Raw genomic sequence first — 7500 nt, 5'->3', positions numbered from 1 at the left:
CTGACTGTATGCATGGCTTGTGTCGACATTTCAATGCGTGACTTATTACAGAAAAAGTGGCAATCCCATAGCAGGAATCGAACCAGTAAACTAAGAATACTGGTTGCTTGGTCAAATGGGATAACCCAAAGAGTCACAGAAAAAATGAGAGGCGTAAAAAAAAAAAAAAAAAAAAAAAAGAGTGTTGCTTTGATTAAAAAACTTTTTCCTTTCAACAGTTTAAACTTGACTCATTTGAACAGTAGTTAGAACTAGTGGCTTATTCTGATGATTATGAGGTTTTCCCTCAGATAGGGTACAGTTCACTCCTTTTTTTTGACTGGGGAGCTTGAGAAATTTGCCATTCAGTTGTTAAATTCTACAGATTAGAATGGAAATTGGAGGCCAAAGGACAGGCCATACGAGTTTTTGAGTTCCTCGACATTTTGAAGTAAAAAATGATAGTTGAGAATAGTTTGAGCTATGAAACCTATAAAAGTGTTGTGCAAGAGTTTGAAATGAAGTGCCAAGACCCTAACGTTTTGCAACTTTGGCTGCAAAGTGCAAATTTTACCTGAACTGCTTTTTTATGCAAACAACTGTCGGCCTTTGAATGTCAGAGATAGTACAGAAAAAGCAGCATTCCCATACCGGGAGTCGAACCCGGGCCGCCTGGGTGAAAACCAGGAATCCTAACCGCTAGACCATATGGGAAGTGTTGTTCTCATAAGACGTTGTCAATGTGGAAAAAGAAGAACTTAATTGCTTTCAGTAAGTAAGTTTGGCACATCCTTGCTAGAAGCTTGCCTCGTTAGCGCAGTAGATAGCGCTTCAGTCTCATAATCTGAAGGTCGTGAGTTCGATCCTCACACGGGGCACTATGCTTTAGATATTTTGTCTCCATCTTGACTAGACAGCCAGAACTGTATCCACTCAGTACCAAAAAACGTCAGATATAAAGGAAGGGGGTTTTGGATCCTTTGAAACCAAATAGTTAAAAGTCAAAAGTAAAAATGATTTGTGATATGAATTCAAATGGAGTATTGAGCAAAAGAATGGAATGAATGTCCAAAATCTATTGTGGTCAGCATTTTTTGCTGCAAAGAGCAAATCCAAGCTAGACTGACTGTATGCATGGCTTGTGTCGACATTTCAATGCGTGACTTATTACAGAAAAAGTGGCAATCCCATAGCAGGAATCGAACCAGTAAACTAAGAATACTGGTTGCTTGGTCAAATGGGATAACCCAAAGAGTCACAGAAAAAATGAGAGGCGTAAAAAAAAAAAAAAAAAAAAAAAAAAGAGTGTTGCTTTGATTAAAAAACTTTTTCCTTTCAACAGTTTAAACTTGACTCATTTGAACAGTAGTTAGAACTAGTGGCTTATTCTGATGATTATGAGGTTTTCCCTCAGATAGGGTACAGTTCACTCCTTTTTTTTGACTGGGGAGCTTGAGAAATTTGCCATTCAGTTGTTAAATTCTACAGATTAGAATGGAAATTGGAGGCCAAAGGACAGGCCATACGAGTTTTTGAGTTCCTCGACATTTTGAAGTAAAAAATGATAGTTGAGAATAGTTTGAGCTATGAAACCTATAAAAGTGTTGTGCAAGAGTTTGAAATGAAGTGCCAAGACCCTAACGTTTTGCAACTTTGGCTGCAAAGTGCAAATTTTACCTGAACTGCTTTTTTATGCAAACAACTGTCGGCCTTTGAATGTCAGAGATAGTACAGAAAAAGCAGCATTCCCATACCGGGAGTCGAACCCGGGCCGCCTGGGTGAAAACCAGGAATCCTAACCGCTAGACCATATGGGAAGTGTTGTTCTCATAAGACGTTGTCAATGTGGAAAAAGAAGAACTTAATTGCTTTCAGTAAGTAAGTTTGGCATATCCTTGCTAGAAGCTTGCCTCGTTAGCGCAGTAGGTAGCGCGTCAGTCTCATAATCTGAAGGTCGTGAGTTCGATCCTCACACGGGGCACTATGCTTTAGATATTTTGTCTCCATCTTGACTAGACAGCCAGAACTGTATCCACTCAGTACCAAAAAACGTCAGATATAAAGGAAGGGGGTTTTGGATCCTTTGAAACCAAATAGTTAAAAGTCAAAAGTAAAAATGATTTGTGATATGAATTCAAATGGAGTATTGAGCAAAAGAATGGAATGAATGTCCAAAATCTATTGTGGTCAGCATTTTTTGCTGCAAAGAGCAAATCCAAGCTAGACTGACTGTATGCATGGCTTGTGTCGACATTTCAATGCGTGACTTATTACAGAAAAAGTGGCAATCCCATAGCAGGAATCGAACCAGTAAACTAAGAATACTGGTTGCTTGGTCAAATGGGATAACCCAAAGAGTCACAGAAAAAATGAGAGGCGTAAAAAAAAAAAAAAAAAAAAAAAAAAAAAAAAAGAGTGTTGCTTTGATTAAAAAACTTTTTCCTTTCAACAGTTTAAACTTGACTCATTTGAACAGTAGTTAGGAGCTAGTGGCTTATTCTGATGATTATGAGGTTTTCCCTCAGATAGGGTACAGGTCACTCCTTTTTTTGACTGGGGAGCTTGAGAAATTTGCCATTCAGTTGTTAAATTCTACAGATTAGAATGGAAATTGGAGGCCAAAGGACAGGCCATACGAGTTTTTGAGTTCCTCGACATTTTGAAGTAAAAAATGATAGTTGAGAATAGTTTGAGCTATGAAACCTATAAAAGTGTTGTGCAAGAGTTTGAAATGAAGTGCCAAGACCCTAACGTTTTGCAACTTTGGCTGCAAAGTGCAAATTTTACCTGAACTGCTTTTTTATGCAAACAACTGTCGGCCTTTGAATGTCAGAGATAGTACAGAAAAAGCAGCATTCCCATACCGGGAGTCGAACCCGGGCCGCCTGGGTGAAAACCAGGAATCCTAACCGCTAGACCATATGGGAAGTGTTGTTCTCATAAGACGTTGTCAATGTGGAAAAAGAAGAACTTAATTGCTTTCAGTAAGCAAGTTTGGCATATCCTTGCTAGAAGCTTGCCTCGTTAGCGCAGTAGGTAGCGCGTCAGTCTCATAATCTGAAGGTCGTGAGTTCGATCCTCACACGGGGCACTATGCTTTAGATATTTTGTCTCCATCTTGACTAGACAGCCAGAACTGTATCCACTCAGTACCAAAAAACGTCAGATATAAAGGAAGGGGGTTTTGGATCCTTTGAAACCAAATAGTTAAAAGTCAAAAGTAAAAATGATTTGAGATATGAATTCAAATGGAGTATTGAGCAAAAGAATGGAATGAATGTCCAAAATCTATTGTGGTCAGCATTTTTTGCTGCAAAGAGCAAATCCAAGCTAGACTGACTGTATGCATGGCTTGTGTCGACATTTCAATGCATGACTTATTACAGAAAAAGTGGCAATCCCATAGCAGGAATCGAACCAGTAAACTAAGAATACTGGTTGCTTGGTCAAATGGGATAACCCAAAGAGTCACAGAAAAAATGAGAGGCGTAAAAAAAAAAAAAAAAAAAAAAAAAAAAAAAAAAAAAAAAAAAAAAAAAAAAAAGAGTGTTGCTTTGATTAAAAAACTTTTTCCTTTCAACAGTTTAAACTTGACTCATTTGAACAGTAGTTAGAACTAGTGGCTTATTCTGATGATTATGAGGTTTTCCCTCAGATAGGGTACAGTTCACTCCTTTTTTTTGACTGGGGAGCTTGAGAAATTTGCCATTCAGTTGTTAAATTCTACAGATTAGAATGGAAATTGGAGGCCAAAGGACAGGCCATACGAGTTTTTGAGTTCCTCGACATTTTGAAGTAAAAAATGATAGTTGAGAATAGTTTGAGCTATGAAACCTATAAAAGTGTTGTGCAAGAGTTTGAAATGAAGTGCCAAGACCCTAACGTTTTGCAACTTTGGCTGCAAAGTGCAAATTTTACCTGAACTGCTTTTTTATGCAAACAACTGTCGGCCTTTGAATGTCAGAGATAGTACAGAAAAAGCAGCATTCCCATACCGGGAGTCGAACCCGGGCCGCCTGGGTGAAAACCAGGAATCCTAACCGCTAGACCATATGGGAAGTGTTGTTCTCATAAGACGTTGTCAATGTGGAAAAAGAAGAACTTAATTGCTTTCAGTAAGTAAGTTTGGCACATCCTTGCTAGAAGCTTGCCTCGTTAGCGCAGTAGATAGCGCTTCAGTCTCATAATCTGAAGGTCGTGAGTTCGATCCTCACACGGGGCACTATGCTTTAGATATTTTGTCTCCATCTTGACTAGACAGCCAGAACTGTATCCACTCAGTACCAAAAAACGTCAGATATAAAGGAAGGGGGTTTTGGATCCTTTGAAACCAAATAGTTAAAAGTCAAAAGTAAAAATGATTTGTGATATGAATTCAAATGGAGTATTGAGCAAAAGAATGGAATGAATGTCCAAAATCTATTGTGGTCAGCATTTTTTGCTGCAAAGAGCAAATCCAAGCTAGACTGACTGTATGCATGGCTTGTGTCGACATTTCAATGCGTGACTTATTACAGAAAAAGTGGCAATCCCATAGCAGGAATCGAACCAGTAAACTAAGAATACTGGTTGCTTGGTCAAATGGGATAACCCAAAGAGTCACAGAAAAAATGAGAGGCGTAAAAAAAAAAAAAAAAAAAAAAAAAAAAAAAAAAAAGAGTGTTGCTTTGATTAAAAAACTTTTTCCTTTCAACAGTTTAAACTTGACTCATTTGAACAGTAGTTAGGAGCTAGTGGCTTATTCTGATGATTATGAGGTTTTCCCTCAGATAGGGTACAGTTCACTCCTTTTTTTGACTGGGGAGCTTGAGAAATTTGCCATTCAGTTGTTAAATTCTACAGATTAGAATGGAAATTGGAGGCCAAAGGACAGGCCATACGAGTTTTTGAGTTCCTCGACATTTTGAAGTAAAAAATGATAGTTGAGAATAGTTTGAGCTATGAAACCTATAAAAGTGTTGTGCAAGAGTTTGAAATGAAGTGCCAAGACCCTAACGTTTTGCAACTTTGGCTGCAAAGTGCAAATTTTACCTGAACTGCTTTTTTATGCAAACAACTGTCGGCCTTTGAATGTCAGAGATAGTACAGAAAAAGCAGCACTCCCATACCGGGAGTCGAACCCGGGCCGCCTGGGTGAAAACCAGGAATCCTAACCGCTAGACCATATGGGAAGTGTTGTTCTCATAAGACGTTGTCAATGTGGAAAAAGAAGAACTTAATTGCTTTCAGTAAGTAAGTTTGGCATATCCTTGCTAGAAGCTTGCCTCGTTAGCGCAGTAGGTAGCGCGTCAGTCTCATAATCTGAAGGTCGTGAGTTCGATCCTCACACGGGGCACTATGCTTTAGATATTTTGTCTCCATCTTGACTAGACAGCCAGAACTGTATCCACTCAGTACCAAAAAACGTCAGATATAAAGGAAGGGGGTTTTGGATCCTTTGAAACCAAATAGTTAAAAGTCAAAAGTAAAAATGATTTGAGATATGAATTCAAATGGAGTATTGAGCAAAAGAATGGAATGAATGTCCAAAATCTATTGTGGTCAGCATTTTTTGCTGCAAAGAGCAAATCCAAGCTAGACTGACTGTATGCATGGCTTGTGTCGACATTTCAATGCGTGACTTATTACAGAAAAAGTGGCAATCCCATAGCAGGAATCGAACCAGTAAACTAAGAATACTGGTTGCTTGGTCAAATGGGATAACCCAAAGAGTCACAGAAAAAATGAGAGGCGTAAAAAAAAAAAAAAAAAAAAAAAAAAGAGTGTTGCTTTGATTAAAAAACTTTTTCCTTTCAACAGTTTAAACTTGACTCATTTGAACAGTAGTTAGAACTAGTGGCTTATTCTGATGATTATGAGGTTTTCCCTCAGATAGGGTACAGTTCACTCCTTTTTTTTGACTGGGGAGCTTGAGAAATTTGCCATTCAGTTGTTAAATTCTACAGATTAGAATGGAAATTGGAGGCCAAAGGACAGGCCATACGAGTTTTTGAGTTCCTCGACATTTTGAAGTAAAAAATGATAGTTGAGAATAGTTTGAGCTATGAAACCTATAAAAGTGTTGTGCAAGAGTTTGAAATGAAGTGCCAAGACCCTAACGTTTTGCAACTTTGGCTGCAAAGTGCAAATTTTACCTGAACTGCTTTTTTATGCAAACAACTGTCGGCCTTTGAATGTCAGAGATAGTACAGAAAAAGCAGCATTCCCATACCGGGAGTCGAACTCGGGCCGCCTGGGTGAAAACCAGGAATCCTAACCGCTAGACCATATGGGAAGTGTTGTTCTCATAAGACGTTGTCAATGTGGAAAAAGAAGAACTTAATTGCTTTCAGTAAGTAAGTTTGGCATATCCTTGCTAGAAGCTTGCCTCGTTAGCGCAGTAGGTAGCGCGTCAGTCTCATAATCTGAAGGTCGTGAGTTCGATCCTCACACGGGGCACTATGCTTTAGATATTTTGTCTCCATCTTGACTAGACAGCCAGAACTGTATCCACTCAGTACCAAAAAACGTCAGATATAAAGGAAGGGGGTTTTGGATCCTTTGAAACCAAATAGTTAAAAGTCAAAAGTAAAAATGATTTGTGATATGAATTCAAATGGAGTATTGAGCAAAAGAATGGAATGAATGTCCAAAATCTATTGTGGTCAGCATTTTTTGCTGCAAAGAGCAAATCCAAGCTAGACTGACTGTATGCATGGTTTGTGTCGACATTTCAATGCGTGACTTATTACAGAAAAAGTGGCAATCCCATAGCAGGAATCGAACCAGTAAACTAAGAATACTGGTTGCTTGGTCAAATGGGATAACCCAAAGAGTCACAGAAAAAATGAGAGGCGTAAAAAAAAAAAAAAAAAAAAAGAGTGTTGCTTTGATTAAAAAACTTTTTCCTTTCAACAGTTTAAACTTGACTCATTTGAACAGTAGTTAGGAGCTAGTGGCTTATTCTGATGATTATGAGGTTTTCCCTCAGATAGGGTACAGTTCACTCCTTTTTTTGACTGGGGAGCTTGAGAAATTTGCCATTCAGTTGTTAAATTCTACAGATTAGAATGGAAATTGGAGGCCAAAGGACAGGCCATACGAGTTTTTGAGTTCCTCGACATTTTGAAGTAAAAAATGATAGTTGAGAATAGTTTGAGCTATGAAACCTATAAAAGTGTTGTGCAAGAGTTTGAAATGAAGTGCCAAGACCCTAACGTTTTGCAACTTTGGCTGCAAAGTGCAAATTTTACCTGAACTGCTTTTTTATGCAAACAACTGTCGGCCTTTGAATGTCAGAGATAGTACAGAAAAAGCAGCATTCCCATACCGGGAGTCGAACCCGGGCCGCCTGGGTGAAAACCAGGAATCCTAACCGCTAGACCATATGGGAAGTGTTGTTCTCATAAGACGTTGTCAATGTGGAAAAAGAAGAACTTAATTGCTTTCAGTAAGTAAGTTTGGCATATCCTTGCTAGAAGCTTGCCTCGTTAGCGCAGTAGGTAGCGCGTCAGTCTCATAATCTGAAGGTCGTGAGTTCGA

At 38.6% G+C, this 7500-nt stretch overlaps 5 non-coding genes across 5 annotated transcripts in view; all 5 read left to right on the top strand.

The window, feature by feature from the left end:
• Window positions 1–1887: 1887 nt before the first annotated feature.
• Window positions 1888–1960, top strand: TRNAM-CAU (transfer RNA methionine (anticodon CAU)). Its single transcript has one exon. It is a non-coding gene; the product is annotated as a tRNA-Met (tRNA).
• A 1037-nt stretch (window positions 1961–2997) lies between these two features.
• On the top strand, window positions 2998–3070 carry TRNAM-CAU (transfer RNA methionine (anticodon CAU)). Its single transcript has one exon. It is a non-coding gene; the product is annotated as a tRNA-Met (tRNA).
• A 2171-nt stretch (window positions 3071–5241) lies between these two features.
• TRNAM-CAU (transfer RNA methionine (anticodon CAU)) lies at window positions 5242–5314 on the top strand. Its single transcript has one exon. It is a non-coding gene; the product is annotated as a tRNA-Met (tRNA).
• A 1030-nt stretch (window positions 5315–6344) lies between these two features.
• On the top strand, window positions 6345–6417 carry TRNAM-CAU (transfer RNA methionine (anticodon CAU)). The gene has a single exon. It is a non-coding gene; the product is annotated as a tRNA-Met (tRNA).
• Window positions 6418–7442: 1025 nt separating this feature from the next.
• The window catches only part of TRNAM-CAU (transfer RNA methionine (anticodon CAU)), a 73-nt gene continuing 15 nt past the window's right edge, over window positions 7443–7500 (top strand). Inside the window, exon 1 of the tRNA in view lies at window positions 7443–7500. This exon is cut by the window's right edge and continues 15 nt beyond it. This is a non-coding gene — a tRNA (tRNA-Met).

This window comes from Anomaloglossus baeobatrachus, chromosome 4 (genome assembly GCF_048569485.1).
Source record: "Anomaloglossus baeobatrachus isolate aAnoBae1 chromosome 4, aAnoBae1.hap1, whole genome shotgun sequence".
NCBI classification, from domain to species: domain Eukaryota; kingdom Metazoa; phylum Chordata; class Amphibia; order Anura; family Aromobatidae; genus Anomaloglossus; species Anomaloglossus baeobatrachus.
Note: the sequence above shows the minus strand (reverse complement) of the source record. Positions and strands in the feature narration are given on the sequence as shown.